We start from the raw sequence: 17206 nt of genomic DNA, 5'->3' as shown, positions 1-17206 counted from the left end.
TTTATTTAGAATTGTGTTTTTTATTTAGAATTCAGTGTTTTTTATTTAGAAGTCAGTGCTTTTTTTGTCAGAAAATTGTGCTTTTTTATAATTGTGCTTTTTATGAGATGTTGGTGCTTTTTTAGAATTCAGTGTTTTAAATTTAGAAGTCAGTGTTTTTTATTTAGAATTCAGTGCTTTTTATTTTGAATTCAGTGCTTTTTATTTTGAATTCAGTGTTTATGTAATTAGAATTCAGTGTTTTTTTTATTTAGAATTCAGTGCATTTTTATTTAGAATTTGGTGTTTTTATATAGAATTCAATGCTTTTTATTAGAATTCAGTGTTTTTAATTAGAATTCGGTGTTTTTATTTAGAATTGTGTTTTTATTTATAATTCAGTGTTTTTTATTCAGAATTTGGAGTTTTTTTATTTAGAATTAAATGTTTTTGTTTATAATTCAGTGTTTTTTATTTAGAAGTCAGTGCTTTTTATTCAGAAAATTGTGCTTTTTTAGAATTGTGTTTTTTATTAGATGATGGTGCTTTTTTAGAATCCAGTGTTTTAAATTTAGAATTCAGTGTTTTTTATTTAGAATTCAGTGCTTTTTTAATTTAGAATTTCGTGTTTTTTATTTAGACTTCAGGGTTTTTTATTTATAATTCAGTGCATTTTTATTTAGAATTCAGTGCTTTTTATTTTGAATGCAGTGTTTATTTATTTAGAATTCAGTGTTTTTTTATTTAGAATTCAGTGTTTTCTATTGAGAATTTGGATTTTTTTTAGAATTCAGTGTTTTTCTATTTAGAATTCAGTGCTTTTTTAATTTAGAATTTGGTCTTTTTTTATTTAGACTTCAATGTTTTTTATTTAGAATTCAGTGCATTTTTATTTAGAATTTGGTGTTTTTATTTAGAATTCAGTGGTTTTTTATTTAGAATTCAGTGCTTTTTATTTAGAATTCAGTGTTTTTATTTAGAATTTAGTGTTTTTTATTTAGAATTTAGTGTTTTTTATTTAGAATTCAGTGTTTTTTATTTAGAATGTTGTGTTTTTATTTAGAATTCAGTGGTTTTTTATTTAGAATTCAGTGTTTTTTTAAATTTAGAATCCAGTGTATTTTTATTAGAATTCAGTGTATTTTTATTAGAATTTAGTGTTTTTATTTAGAATTGTGTTTTTTTATTTAGAATTTGGTGCTTTTTATTTAGAATTAAGTGATTTTTATTTAGAATCCAGTGTTTTTTAATTTAGAATTCAGTGCATTTTTATTTTGAATTTGGTGTTTTTATTTAGTATTCAGTGCTTTTTATTTAGAATTCAGTGCTTTTTTATTTAGAATTCAGTGTTTATTTATTTAGAATTCAGTGTTTTTTTTTTTATTCAGTGTATTTATTTAGAATTCAGTGTTTTTTATTTAGAATACAGTGTTTTTTTATTTAGAATTCAGTGTTTATTTATTTAAATTTCAGTGTAATTATTTAGAATTTGGTGTTTTTATTTAGAATGCAGTGCTTTTTTTATTAGAATTCAGTGTTTTTTAATTAGAATTCCGTGTTTTTAATTAGAATTGTGTTTTTATTTAGAATTCAGTGTTTTTTATTCAGAATTTGGAGTTTTTTTTACTTAGAATGAAGTGTTTTTTATTTAGAATTCAATGTTTTTTATTTAGAAGTCAGTGCTTTTTATTCAGAAAATTGTGCTTTTTTTAGAATTGTGTTTTTTATTAGATGTTGGTGCTTTTTTTAGAATCTAGTGTTTTTAATTTAGAATTCAGTGTTTTTATTTAGAAATCAGTGCTTTTTATTTAGAAATTAGTGCTTTTATTTTGAATTCAGTGTTTATTTATTTTTAATTCAGTGTTTTTTTATTTAGAATTCAGTGTTTCCTATTGAGAATTTGGATTTTTTTAGAATTCAGTGTTTCTCTATTTAGAATTCAGTGCTTTTTTAATTTAGAATTTGGTGTTTTTATTTAGACTTCAATGCATTTATATTTAGAATTTGGTGTTTTTATTTAGAATTTCAGTGTTTTTATTTAGAGTTCAGTGCTTTTTTATTTTGAATTTAGTTTTTTTTTATTTAGAATTTAGTGTTTTTATTTAGAATTTAGTGTTTTTTTATTTAGAATTCAGTGTTTTTATTTTGAATTGAGTGTTTTTTTTATTTAGAAATCATTTTTTTTATTTAGAATTCAGTGTTTTCTATTGAGAATTTGGATTTTTTTAGAATTCAGTGTTTTTCTATTTAGAATTCAGTGCTTTTTTAATTTAGAATTTGGTGTTTTTTATTTAGACTTCAGTGCATTTTTATTTAGAATTTGGTGTTTTTACTTAGAATTCAGTGTTTTTTATTTAGAATTCAGTGCTTTTTATCTAGAATTCAGTGCTTTTTTATTTAGAATTCAGTGTTTTTTATTTAGAATTTAGTGTTTTTTATTTAGAATTCAGTGTTTTTATTTAGAATTCAGTGTTTTTATTTAGAATTTCGTGTTTTTATTTAGAATTCAGTGCTTTTTTTAATTTAGAATCCACTGTATTTTTATTAGAACTCAGTGTTTTTTAATTAGAATTCAGTGTTTTAATTTAGAATTGTGTTTTTTAATTTAGAATTTAGTGTTTTTTATTAAGAATTTGGTGTTTTTTATTTAGAATTAAGTGTTTTGTATTTAGAATCCAGTGTTTTTTAATTTAGAATTTAGTGCATTTTTATTTAGAATTTGGTGTTTTTATTTAGAATTCAGTGCTTTTTATTTAAAATTCAGTGCTTTTTTATTTAGAATTCAGTGTTTATTTATTTAGAATTCAGTGTTTTTTATTTAGAATTCAATGTATTTATTTAGAATTCAGTGTTTTTTATTTAGAATACAGTGTTTTTTATTTAGAATTCAGTGTTTTTAATTTAGAATGGTAGCAGAATATAGTTGGTATATTCTCACACTTATTAAGGTACAGAGGTTGTTCTTACTTTAGAATCAGAAGAGGTTGTTTTTACCACAGGGAATTTTATTCAAACACTTTGTATTGACTTAGAGACAAGAAAAGAGAAATATGGGACGTTTAAGATTATTTACTTTTATAATTATTCGAAACAATCACCAGGACTAACTCTCTAATGATGGATGAAGATGAATGTGAGCTGAAGTGTTGGTGTGTGTGTGTCAGTTCAGAATCTCCATCTGGTACGAGGCGAGTCTGAGGGCAAGATGTTGTTTTGACTAACTAACCGAGGGACTTCAGGAGGAAGAGACATGAAACGCCATCTATGCCAAACTACGTACCTTCGGAGACTCCCATGTTAGATCAGGAATGCCAGGTCCTCGGACCCTCCTTCGGTGCTGGAACTGATAGTCAGCTTTTATTCTGAAGGAACTGTTGTCTTGTTGATAAAACAACAAGCTTTCCAGCTTGACAGTTCTCAGCTTAAAGTAGAAAATACAGCTGGCCAGTCTGAACTTCACTTAGCGATGATGGAGTTGAGAGCTGGTCGAGCTCACGTTGGAACTACGTTGAAACTTGCGGTGGAACTCGAGGGAACTGAATTAAAATGGCGTGGTTCTGTTTTATTAAGCTTAGATGTTTATGAATCTTAGCCAACCGGAGTGGACAGATTAAGTTAACACCACAGAACTCTGCCCCGCAACAGAACGGAAGTTCTGATTGGATGCGTGAATGTGTCATGTGTTTATCTTATGTGGATCAGGGTGTCTAGCTCAGTTAGTCCTTTTATTCATTAAAACACATAACTCATAACATTGTGATTTCACAGATCAGTCACCTGATTATTATTGACCAACAGTTGTTTTGATTAGCTTTATTAAAAATAAAGTTCTTTGATTAACTAATGAAAAGCGTTCTTCATCCTTCTTCTGTCTTCTTTGCTAGAATGTAAACATCAGAAGCAAGCACACGACCTTGGCAATTTATGCACACTGTCACTGTGTCAAAGGGCAGCTGTTAAGGGCAGAAAAGAGCATATTCATAACGCTACAAATTCAGTGTTTTTTATTTAGAATTCAGTGTTTTTTTAAATTTCGAATTCAGTGCATTTTTATTTAGAATTCAGTGCTTTTTATTTAAAAATGGGTGTTTTTTATTTAGAATTCAGTGTTTTTTTAAGAAGAATTCAGTGTTTCTTATTTAGAATTCACTGTATTTTTTATGTTAGTGTGTGCATTTAATTTGCGATAGTCTATGCACAATCTTATTGGCCCATCTTTTTTACGCACCAAAACTATTGGGGAAGAAAAGGGGCTTTCTGACTCCCTTATGACTCCAGCATCAAGCAGCTCCTTTAAGTGTTGCTTGACAGCCTCCCTGTCACTGGGATGAATGGGTCATGGCCTTTCCTTAAAAGGTGTTTCATCATCAAGCCTTATGTGATGCTTTACAGCTGAAGTATGACAAATCATTAGTAGCAAAGACTTCACGGATGGAGTTAAGTTTGGTGGTAATGCGTTCTCTCCACTGTTCTGAAATTATCGAATCTTGAAGGTCAAATGTTAGGTTTCCACAATTAGGCTGCTTCTGAGGCACATTTCTCTCAGGTCTTGGTGTGTGCAACTGTTGTGCTGCACATAACTGAGCAAGGACGGACTTCGGCCGTAGCATCACATTGTGGTCACTCAGGTTACGCAACACTATGGGGATCTTAGTGTTAGTTATGAAAGGGATATCCACCAATGCAGGTTCAAGAAATAATCCACCAGGTAAGTGAAGATGTTTGTGTTGTTCAAGAACAATTTTTTTGTTCATATCATGTTTCTTTAATCTTACATTACCCATAATGCAACGTTTTTGATTCGCTGGTATGGTGACGGCATTTTCTCCATGCAGCTTCACAGAATATACAAATTTGTCACTCTTCTGTGCAGGAGCTACATGCTGCAAGACCATTGTCAAATCCCGAGAACACAGCTGATGTGTGAATTTTGGACCACTGTGCTCAAGGAGATTGTCATGTAGTTGGAACATCACATTGGTCCCGATCAGCAGTGTTGGGCAAGTTACTTCAAAACTCTAATACATTATTTATTACTTGTTACCCTCATTTTAAAGTAATTCATTACATTACAATATTACTGATTTTAAAATGTAAGTCATTACACTACTTTTGCATTACTCTAAGTTACTTTCAACAAAACAACTTCAGTATGAGTTTGGTAATCTGATGCCTGGTGAACTCATGACACATCCGGTGGAAAGTGATGTGGTGTCTGAGCTAGGATTGCTGTTAAAAACAGTTCTTTAGAAGGATTGTTTATGAAATAAATGAAACAACAATTTGTACTCTCAACACGCTGCCATCTTAGATTAACTGAGCAGGGAGTGAGGTGGTGGGGGCTCCAAGTCTATTTAGCCTTGGTCCCCAAATGCCTTGATACGGCCCAGGATGTGGGACTGGCTTCTGGGGTGATCTGATTCTATCACATGTATAAATATTAAATTCTTATATATTATTGCTTGTCACTGGTAAATATTTGTATTGGGGATAAATCTACCTACTTTTTGTCTTTTCAAGCCCTTTGTTTTGTTTTCTTGATTTTATTTGAACTATTTCCTGCCCTTTCTCTCTCTAACCTCCCTGCATGCTGCATGTTTTCTCCGTCTTCCAGAAAAAACTGTTTCCTAGATTTCCTACTTTCTAACTATCAGCCAAAGGGATCTTCACATGCGCGGCGCTCCAGCAGCAATGAGTTAAAATCACCGGGGCCCAGATTAACTCAGATGAGGCAAAGCACGTCAGAAAAGTACAGAATACCAGAGAACATGTGCTGATATGAACGATCGCAGGTGAATTATTTTGTTTTAGTGGAGCGATTTTGTGAATGTTACAGCGGCCGCGTGGAGGACGCCGCTGGAGTATTTGAGCCGGTACCACTGCGTCCTCTCTGCCTGCAAAGCTGAGCCCATAAATGACATAATATATGCAGATACTGGATCTTTTTTTGGGTTTCCCGCAATTTGAATTTTTAAGAAACGCATCTTGATTCTGGGTTTAAAATGCATTGTAATTACTGCGTTACTGACAATTGTACCGAGTAAATATTACCATTTTCTTTCCCTGTAATGCCTTACATTACCACATTACAACAAAAAGCAATGCATTGCAGTAATTAATTACTTCTGTACCGAATTACTCCCAACACTGCCGATCAGAAGGGGAATTCTGTTATTAAAAGCACAGTCAGGGACTGCAAGTGCTAAAGCAGCTAAGTCTTCTTCTCGACCAGTAATATTACAAGGAAAAGTGACACATACTTCGATGTAACCTAGATACGGGACATGCTGTCCTCCTGCTCCTTCAACTTCAAGAAGAGCCTGGATTGGTTGCACAGGCAAATGAGAAAGGTGACTTCGATAGAAGGATTCTGAAATGGTTGTGACTTGGGATCCAGTGTCCATAATTGACTCACACGGCGCCCCTTCAAGAAGGACAGATGCTACACAATGAGGACCCACAAGCCCAGATGGTAACATAGGATTTGCACCATTGGTCAAGTTTGGTGCATGGGACATCACTGCATCTTGGGTTACAGAACTATAGGCAAAACTTTCGGGACGTAGGATTTCTGCAGTTCCAGCTCCTGGAAGTCCTACTGCAGGAGCTGTTACAAGTTTAAAGAAAAAGGCTCAGCTGCCTGTTGAGCCAAGAACTTCTCCCGTCTTGCTTTTAATTCTGCATTCTTTTGGTGAACAAGTATGGGGTTCGGTTCATTTGTACACCGGACAGCAATGTGGTTGTCTTCTCCACATTTGAAACAGAACCAGGCCCTTGGCATGCTAAGAACTTTCCCTGGGTTCTTAATACTGTTACTGGTTACTCTCAGACATTGAGTGTTTCCATTGCCTGCCTTGCTGAGCTTCTGACCTTCAGTCAGTTATTTTAGCTGGTTTGATAGCTCATCTATCTTGCTCTCTAGCTTAGTATTTTCCACTTGTCTTAATGTTGGCTCTGGAGAGATTTCACATCCAGTAGCTGGCTTCTTGGACTCTTGGCTTGATTTTTTTACTTGCTTTCAGAGTTCATTGAGCTGTTTTTAAAATTTGCTCATGTTATTCTCTTTAGCACTGAATGCTGAACTACAGTCAATATCATATTGAGGCATGTGAAACACTGAATGAGCGAGTGCAGTGGTCTTTACGGATCCATGGTGTTTCTTCATCCTGTCAAGCTTTGCAGATCTTCGATCCTCTTCAGTCCTTAATGAAAGGAGCAAGTTCGGGAAAGATGGTGGATCATTTTTCTTGTACTCCAACTGTAGACCAATAATAAGACTTTGATCCCAACAACCCCTGCAGAACTGTCTGAGAATCAATTCATTTGGATTCCCAGGGGGATCTCCCCCTCTAGAAATTGCTCTTGTGAGAAGACAGTGCAGTCTGTTCAAAAAGGCTGACGGTTTTTCACCGCTGTTCTGATCTGAGCTTAAAAAAAACAGCATACAGCTCCTCTCCATCCTCCACCACACCAAAGCTGCATAACATAAGCACTAGGTGGAGAAGAAACCCCTAGTATCTTAACAACATCGGTAGCTGGGCTTAGCAAGCTTTCCAGTATCTTTCTGACTTTTGTCACATCATTCAAGGAAGAGTCACTCACTAAAAGGTCCACCTGAGTGTGCCAGGTATCATAGTCTACTCTATCAGGGCTCTACCCTCTGGCTTGTTTGATTGATTCATTGGGAATTCTGACAACTCTAGATACCTTCCCACTGATTTCCAAACACTTGCTATGTCTTCACTAGTGCAAGTGTCTTCAACACCCTCCACATACAAAGAACATTGACCATCGACATGAAAATGATTGCAAAGATCCATACTTAAGTTTGTTTTAAACCAACGTAAAAGCATTGTGCTATGGGGTGGAGGATTAGGTGACTACTGCAACCCAGATCTCGGTGGGACCTGCATTTTTTTGTAACCTGTGGCTCCCTGAAAAACTGAGTATCTGTATTCAAATATATCAGCGCGGAATTCTTCTTCAAGGTTAAAGTGTTGTGGGAGCTACAGGATCAAATGTGTCTTATTTACTAAAGTTTCTTGCTTTTTGTTCCTTTGAACTCTATTGCTGGGTTCTTAGCAGTAGTAGCTCATTATCTGAGGTTTGAAACCTCCAACCCACAAACCACACACACAACTATCAATTCAATAAATTAAATATATTGAAGTATGTGACAGTTTGTAAAATTCATCATAAAGGAAAAAAATGCTAAATTCCCTCTCCTAGAGGGTTCTTAGAGGAATAATAAAATCGAACAATCAATAAATAGATAAATAAATAAATAAAACCAATTGTCCTTTAACAATGTGTTCAGGACTATGTCACACAGTCTTCTTGCTTTTGGGCAAATTGAAAATTCAGTCCATTAAAATGTTGGGAAGTTGCCCAAAAAAGTGTCCAAACCCTCACTCAGGAAGGGAAAAAAAACCTTGGACCTTTGAATAGTGTAGAGAACATATTTGATGAAACAGGATATGATGAAGACGTGGCACCCATGAGTATTAATATCCCTCCAGTGGACCAAAGCAGTGCATCTGAGTCTTTAAATGTGTTGGCTTTCCAGGCAGGTAAAGGTTATTTAAACCTCAATCAACAATCCTGTATAAAACATATGCAACAATATGTCATTATAATAATGTCACTCTCTTTTTTCTATTATCTTCCAAACTCACAAAATAACTATACTTGGAAAAGTAGATTTCATTAACAAAATAAATATAAAAGCAAAACAAATCACCTCATCTTCACAGGAAATTTGTGTACAATTCATTTTCTCAACAGTTTAACACATCTACTCACAGAAACTGAGCTAACAGCTAGCCAGGTGGCTTAAAAATGCGGCTACACGAGACCGTCACAAATGCTCAAAAACATACATATATTTCACAGAACATAGCTTTGCATAGCTTACATCAACGTTTTTTTTCTACTTCATTTCACATCTAGATATACATTCAGTCCATGAAACATTAGATTAACTCACCAGAGGGTTTCCTCAAAAACAAATTGAGGTCTACGTCTAACAGCTCCTCCTTCAGTAGCGAACACACTCTATAATCATAAAACACTTGCTTCAATAAAAACTTCTCACAAATAATCTTAAACCCAGTGGCGGCTGGCCACTAGAGGGCGATAGGGTGCCGCCCCCCAGTTTTCCCCAGTGTTTTTAATTTTTATTTTAAAAAATAAATAAATAAAATTAACAAATAATCACATATTCTAAGTTAATTGTGTGTTTTGTAACAAAAACAAATCATATATATATATATATATATATATATATATATATATATATATATATATATATATATATATATATATATATATCATTGGTGAGAAGCTCCCTGCCGAACGGTGGAGGCGACAGAAAGATCGCCCAAACAGCAGTGAAGCAGCCAGCCGCTGACAAGAAAATCAAACGCATAGGAATGGGAATGCATCCAATCAGCGTCGTCGATTCGAAAGCCCGAAGGGCGATAGAGCTACCGCCAAGGCTGTTTGTTGGTGTTTGGGTTGAGCTCGACTCGAGCAAGGTATTTATGTGGTGGTGACGCAGATGCAGTGATGGACAAGAGTGCGCCTACAACGAGCATGGATATTGGATCTCAGCAGCCACTGAATTCAGTTCGGTCTCTTCTCCAGTATCCGTTCGAGAGGAGAACAATGGCTGAAAAACTTAATATCAAAGAGCTTGGACCAGATCAGCCCGAAATAAAGATAAGCCAGCAGGACAAGGAGAAGGGTAAACTGTACACACGAGGCTTCTCCCGAAATTGGTACACCAGGAAGGCTTGGCTAGCTGGATGCAATCACGCTAATGCGTTATTTTGCTTTCCGTGTTTGTTATTTAAAACGACTGGGACAGATAAGGCATGGATTGTGTCAGGAGTTACAGACATGAAACATTTTTCTGAGAAGGTGAAGAAACACGAGTCATCCCGGGCACACGTGGACAACATGGTGAAGCTAGCCATGCTAGGCAGAGCTAACATTGCCATGCAGCTCGACGAGGGAAAAGGAAGAAACGGAGGACGTTTGGCCAGGGAGAACAACAGCAGCTGGGTGCAGAGGTAAGCTGTACATTACATTTCTTTGAACAAGACAATCAGAATCAGAAATCCTTGGTTGTCCCACAAACCGGGACATTTGTTTAATAACATGTACATTGTTTAATGTGCAATAACTGTAAAAACTCATTTCAACACACATACTTATTATACATATTTAATCATGTAAATGTGTATTTCATGTAAATTTGTACATACATCAATCTGATTCCATTTTACTTGTTATACTTCTGCTGCAGCATACAAATTTCCCAGCTTTTGGGACAATAAAACATTTCTGATTCTCAATCAGATGTTTTTACATTTGAAGTGAAAAGATCTAATTGAGAATCAGAAATGTTTTATTGTCCCAAAAAATGGGAAATATGACATTTGTAAGAGGATACTGATGACATTATTTCCTATGAAAGTGTTTCCTATGTACTTATCTGTTGTTTTTTATTTATCATATGACAGGTTTGTGACACCATCCTGAGCCATACAAAAGAGCGATTCTCTTTTACCAAGCACCTCGTTACTGCCACTCTGCTACAAAGTGACTTGTTTGTGCAACACACAGCACAGTTCCCAGATGCAGCACTGGCGACCGCTGTAGAGGCCTACCCCATGCTGAACAAAGCTAAGCTCAGAACAGAGCTGTCACTCTTTTGAAGATTCTTGTCACCACACCCATGACCACAGCCAAATCAGAGGTGCTTTTCTACTTTAAAGAGGATTAAGACTTTCCTGAGGAACACCATGACACAGGATCAGCTGAATGCTCTTGCCATGCTCTCCATGGAAATAAAGCTTGTCACAAACATTCCTGACTTTAATAAAAAGGTCATCGTGAGCTTTGCCACTCAGAAGGGCAAAATTTCTGTACAAATGAGGTATCACACACACACAAATGCATCCACTTGATCTTTGTATAAAGTTGACCTTAGCACAACACTCCAGAAATATTTAACAGTGTAAATTTCTGGTATTTTGTCTAAGTAGTGTTTACTACCATTACTGTAACAGTGACCTGCTCATAATTTTTCGTGTTCACTCAAATGTTGAAATTAAACAAAAATGTTTTAGTTACTTGCCTCTTGCATTGCCTATTTACCATTTATGGTCATGTTATTTTATGTACAATTTAATGCAGTATTTTTCATTCTTGGTCCGCAAGGCTGTGTGCCAATAGTCAGACACACCTGGATTAATCAGTTTGTCCAATCCCAGCTAACAGGGAACATTCCCATAACTTTCGCTAACATTCTTTAAAAGTTTTTTAATAGTAGTACATAACGTTGTTAAAGTAATGTTTTCAAAATGTTCTTTGAACGTTAATAATGTTGCTGTAACGTTGATAGACAAACGTTCTAACAAGATTGTTATACGAAGGTTGTAACAACATTATGTCTGCATGACGAAAGTTCTCATAAAGGTGATAGAGAACAGTTTTGTAACAATGTTCTTTGAACGTTTATATAGTGTTTTTGTGATTGATTAAAGTTCTCAAAAGCTGAAAGAAAACATTCCTAGAACCATGTTCTTGTAACATCTTTACAACGTTATTCATGACTGATGAAAGTTCTCATTATGTTGTTTGAAAACATTCATAGAACCACATACTCGGAACGTGTTCACAACATTATCTGTGATTGATGAAAGTTCTCACAATATTGCTAGAAAGCATTTTTAGAACCACATTCTTATAATGTCTTTACAATGCTATTCATGATTGATGAAAGTTCTCATAACGTTGTTAGAGAACATTTTTAGAACCACATTTTCAGAACATGGTAACAACGTAATTTATGATGGATTAAAGTTCTCTTAGTGTTGTTAGAAAACATTCTTAGAACCATGTTTTTATAATGTCTTTACAACGTTATTTATGATTGACGATAGTTTTCATAATGTTGTTGGAAAACATTTTTAGAACCACGTTCTTATAATGTCTTTACAACGTTATTCATGATTGATGAAAATTCTCATAACGCTATTAGAGAACATGTTTAGAACCGCATTCTCGGAACATGGTAAAAACGTTATGTATGATTGATTAAAGTTCTCTTAGTGTTGTTAGAAAACATTCTTAGAACCACGTTCTTATAATCTCTTTAAAACGTTATTCATGACTGAAGAAAATTCTCATTATGTTGTTTGAAAACATTCATAGAACCACATACTCGGAACGTGTTCACAACATTATCTGTGATTGATGAAAGTTCTCACAATATTGCTAGAAAACATTTTAGAACCACATTCTTATAATGTCTTTACAACATTATTCATGATTGATGAAAGTTCTCATAACGTTGTTAGAGAACATTTTTAGAACCACATTCTCGGAACATGGTAACAACATCATCTGTGGTTGATGAAAGTTCTCACAATGTTGTTGGAAAACATTTTTAGAGCCACGTTCTTATAATGTCTTTACAACGTTATTCATGACTGATGAAAGTTTAAAAAACGTTGTTAGAGAACATTTTTAGAACCATATTTTCGGAACATGGTAACAATGTTATTTATGATGGATTAAAGCTCTCTTAGTGTTGTTAGAAAACATTGTTAGAACCATGTTTTTATAATGTCTTTACAACGTTATTTATGATTGACGACAGTTTTCATAATGTTGTTGGAAAACATTTTTAAAACCACGTTCTTATAATTTCTTTACAACGTTATTCATGACTGATGAAAGTTCTCATAACATTGTTAGAGAACATGTTTAGAACCACATTCTCGGAACAAGGTAACAATGTTATTTATGATTGATTAAAGTTCTCTTAGTGTTGTTAGAAAACATTCTTAGAACCACATTCTTATAATGTATTTACAACGTTATTCATGACTGATGAAAATTCTCATAACGTTGTTAGAGAACATTTTTAGAACCACATTCTTGGAACATGGCAACAACGTCATCTGTGACTGATGAAAGTTCTCACAATGTTGTTGGAAAACATTTTTAGAACCACGTTCTTATAATGTCTTTACAACGTTATTCATGATTGATGAAAGTTCTAATAAGGTTTCTTAGAAAACAGTCTTAGAACCACATTATTGGAATGTCTTAACAAAGTTATTCATGATTGACTAAAGTTCTCCTAATGTTGTTAGAAAACATTCGTGGGATTACATTCTCAAAACGTGTTCACAACATTATCTGTGATTGATGACAGTTCTCACAATGTTGTTGGAAAACATTTTTAGAACCATGTTCTTATAATGTCTGTACAACGTTATTCATGATTGATGAAAGTTCACATAATGCTGTTAGAGAACATTTTTAAAACCACATTCTCGAAACATGGTAACAACGTTATTTATGATTGATTAAAGTTCTCTTAGTGTTGTTAGAAAACATTCTTAGAACCACGTTCTTATAATCTCTTTACAACGTTATTCATGACTGATGAAAATTCTCATAACGTTGTTACAGAACATTTTTAAAACCACATTCTCGGAACATGGTAACAACGTCATCTGTGATTGATGAAAGTTCTCACAATGTTGTTGGAAGACATTTTTAGAACCACGTTCTTATAATGTCTTTAAAATGTTATTAATGATTGATGAATGTTCTAATAATGTTTGTTAGAAAACAGTCTTAGAACCACATTATTGGAACGTCTTAACAACGTTATTCATGATTTACTAAAGTTCTCCTAATGTTGTTTGAAAACATTTGTGGGATCACATTCTCAGAACGTGTATCTGTGATTGATGAATGTTCTCACAATGTTGTTGGAAAACATTTTTAGAACTACGTTCCTATAATGCCTTTACAACATTATTCATGATTGATGAAAGTTCTCATAATGTTGTTAGAGAACATTTTTAGAACCACATTCTCGGAACATGGTAACAACGTTATTTATGATTGATTAAATTTCTCTTAGTGTCGTTAGAAAACATTCTTAGAACCACGGTCTTATAATGTCTTTACAATGTTATTTATGATTGATGAAAGTTCTAATAAAGTTAGTTAGAAAGTAGTCTTAGAACCACATTATTGAAACGTCTTAACAACGTTATTCGTGACTGACTAAATTTGTCATTATGTTGTTTGCTAACATTCGTAGAAGCGCATTCTCGGAACGTGTTCACAACATTATCTGGGATTGATGAAAGTTCTCATAATGTTGTTAATTAACATTTTTAGAACCACGTTCTAGGAGTATGGTAACAACGTTATTTATGACTAAATAAAATTATCTTAATGTTATTAGAAAACATTCCTAGAATCACGTTTTTATAACGTCTTCACAACGTCATCTGTGATTGATGAAGTTCTCACAATGTTGTTGGAAAGCATTCTTACAACCACATTCATATGTCTTTACAACGTTATTTATGATTGATGAAAGTTCTAATAATGTTTGTTAGAAAACAGTCTTAGCACCACATTATTGGAACATCTTAACATTATTTGTGATTGACTGAAATTCTCATAATGTTGTTTGAAAACATTCGTGGGATCACATTCTCGGAACGTGTTCACAACATTATCTGGGATTGATGAAAGTTCTCATTACGTTGTTAATGAACATTTTTAGAAACACGTTCTCGGAACATGGTAACAACGTTATTTATGATTGATTAAAGTTCTCTTAGTGTCGTTAGAAAACATTCTTAGAACCACGTTCTTATAATGTCTTTACAATATTATTTATGATTGATGAAAGTTCTAATAATGTTTGTTAGAAAATAGTCTTAGAACCACACTATTGAAATGTCTTAACAACGTTATTCGTGACTGACTAAATTTGTCATTATGTTTGCTAACATTCGTAGAACCACATTCTTGGAACGTGTTCACAACATTATCTGGGATTGATGAAAGTTCACATAATGTTGTTAATTAACATTTTTAGAACCACGTTCTAGGAGCATGGTGTAGCGTTATGAATATGCCATTTCTGCCCTTAACAGCTGCCCTTTGACACAGTGACAGTGTGCATAAATTGCCAAGGTCGTGCGCTTGCTTCTGATGTTTACATTACAGCAAAGAAGACAGAAGAAGGACGAAGAACGCTTTTCATTAGTTAATCAAAGAACTTTATTTCTAATAAAGCTAATCAAAACAACTGTTGGTCAATAATAATCAGGTGACTGATCTGTGAAATCACAATGTTATGATTTATGTGTTTAATGAATAACAAGACTTTGGGCTAACTGAGCTAGACATCCTGATCCACATAAGGTAAACACATGACACATTGTTCACTCTTCCAATCAGAACTTCCTTTCTGATGCGTGGCAGAGTCCTGTGGTGTTTAGTTAATCTGTCCACTCCAATTGGCTAAGAATCAAAAACAACTAAGGTTAATAAAACAGAACAACGCCATTTTAAGTTAGTTCCAATGAAAATTTTAACATAGTTCTAACCAAGTACTCAACCAGCTCTCAAATCCATCTGATGTCCATCATCGCTAAGTGAAGTACAGACTGGCCAGCTGTATTTTCTACTTTTAAGCTGAGAACTGTCAAGCTGGAAAATTCTGTCGTTTTATCAACAAGACGACGGTTCCTTCAGAATAAAAATTGAACTGTCTCTACGTGACGCTGAACCCTGCCGTTGTACCGAGAGGCGATCCATAGACTGGTTTGTCGTGCTGCTGACACTGTTTCACCAGTTCCAGCACAAGGAGGGTTCCAGGACCTGGCATCCGGATCTAACACGGAAGTCTCCGCATGGTACGTAGTTCGGCATAGATCGCGTCTCATGTCTTCCTCCTGAAATCCATCTTCGGTCAGTTCGGGCAAACAACATCTCGCACTCAGACTCGCCTCCACCAGATGGAGATTCTGAACTGACACACACACACACCAACACTTCAGCATTACATTCATCTGCATCCATCATTAGAGAGTTAGTCCTGGTGATTGTTTCGAATAATTATAAAATAAACATTTTTAAACGTCCCACCTCTCTCTCTCTTCTTGTCTCTAATTCAATACAAAGTGTTTGAATAAAATTCCCTGTAGTAAAAACAACCTCTTTTGATTCTAAGGGCCCGGTCCAAAGATTAATGATCCAGCTCAGGTTTGGATCAGTGATTTCTCTGGACCTTAATAAAAGTGTAAGAATATACCAACTATATTCCACTACACATGGTAACAACGTTATTTATGACTGATTAAAATTATCTTAATGTTGTTAGAAAACATTCCTAGAATCACGTTTTTATAACGTCTTCACGTCATCTGCGATTGATGAAGTTCTCACAATGTTGTTGGAAAGCATTCTTAGAACCACATTCATATGTCTTTACAACGTTATTTATGATTGATGAAAGTTCTAATAATGTTTGTTAGAAAACAGTCTTAGCACCACATTATTGGAACGTCTTAACGTTATTTGTGTTTGACTGAAATTCTCATAATGTTGTTTGAAAACATTCGTGGGATCACAATCTCGGAACGTGTTCACAACATTATCTGGGATTGATGAAAGTTCTCATTACGTTGTTAATGAACATTTTTAGAAACACGTTCTCGGAACATGGTAACAACGTTATTTATGGCTGATTTAAGTTCTCTTAAAGTTGTTAGAAAACATTCTTAGAACCACATTATTGTAATGTCTTCACAATGTTATTTATGATTGACTACAGTTCTCATAACGCTATTAGATAACATTCTTGGAAACACATTCTACTGACGTCTGTACAACGTTGATGGTTGACCCTTGTGACTTTTGACACTTCCCAAGATGCTGAGACATTGAATTTTGTACAGTTCATGGCTCACCCCCATGATGAACAAATACAAATTTCAGCTTCCTAGATCAAAGCTTTTAGAAGTTATACCTTTCCCCTCCATTTTTTCAACTTTAGATGTACGATGTGCATTTTTAGCTGCCATGCAGCAGCCTTTGACCCCACGGATGCCAAACATGGCACAGGGAATGACTCTAGCCCCCCAATAAACATACTCTAAATTTGGCAATGTAGCTCAAAGTGTGCTTGAATTATTAGAAAAAAGGTTGACCAAAAGGCCACATCCACACTTGATGTGACTTTTGACACTTCCCAAAGTGCTGAGATGCTGAAATGTTGTACACTGCATGGCTTGCCTCCCATGATGAACAAATAAAAATTTCAGCTCCCCAGATCAAAGCCTTTGGAAGTTATTACTTTTCCCTCCATTTTTTCAACTTTAAAGGTAAAAGG

The sequence above is a fragment of the Nothobranchius furzeri genome, chromosome 10, assembly GCF_043380555.1.
Source record: "Nothobranchius furzeri strain GRZ-AD chromosome 10, NfurGRZ-RIMD1, whole genome shotgun sequence".
NCBI lineage: Eukaryota > Metazoa > Chordata > Actinopteri > Cyprinodontiformes > Nothobranchiidae > Nothobranchius > Nothobranchius furzeri.
The sequence above is the reverse complement of the archived record's forward strand: the minus strand, read 5'-3'. Positions refer to the sequence as shown.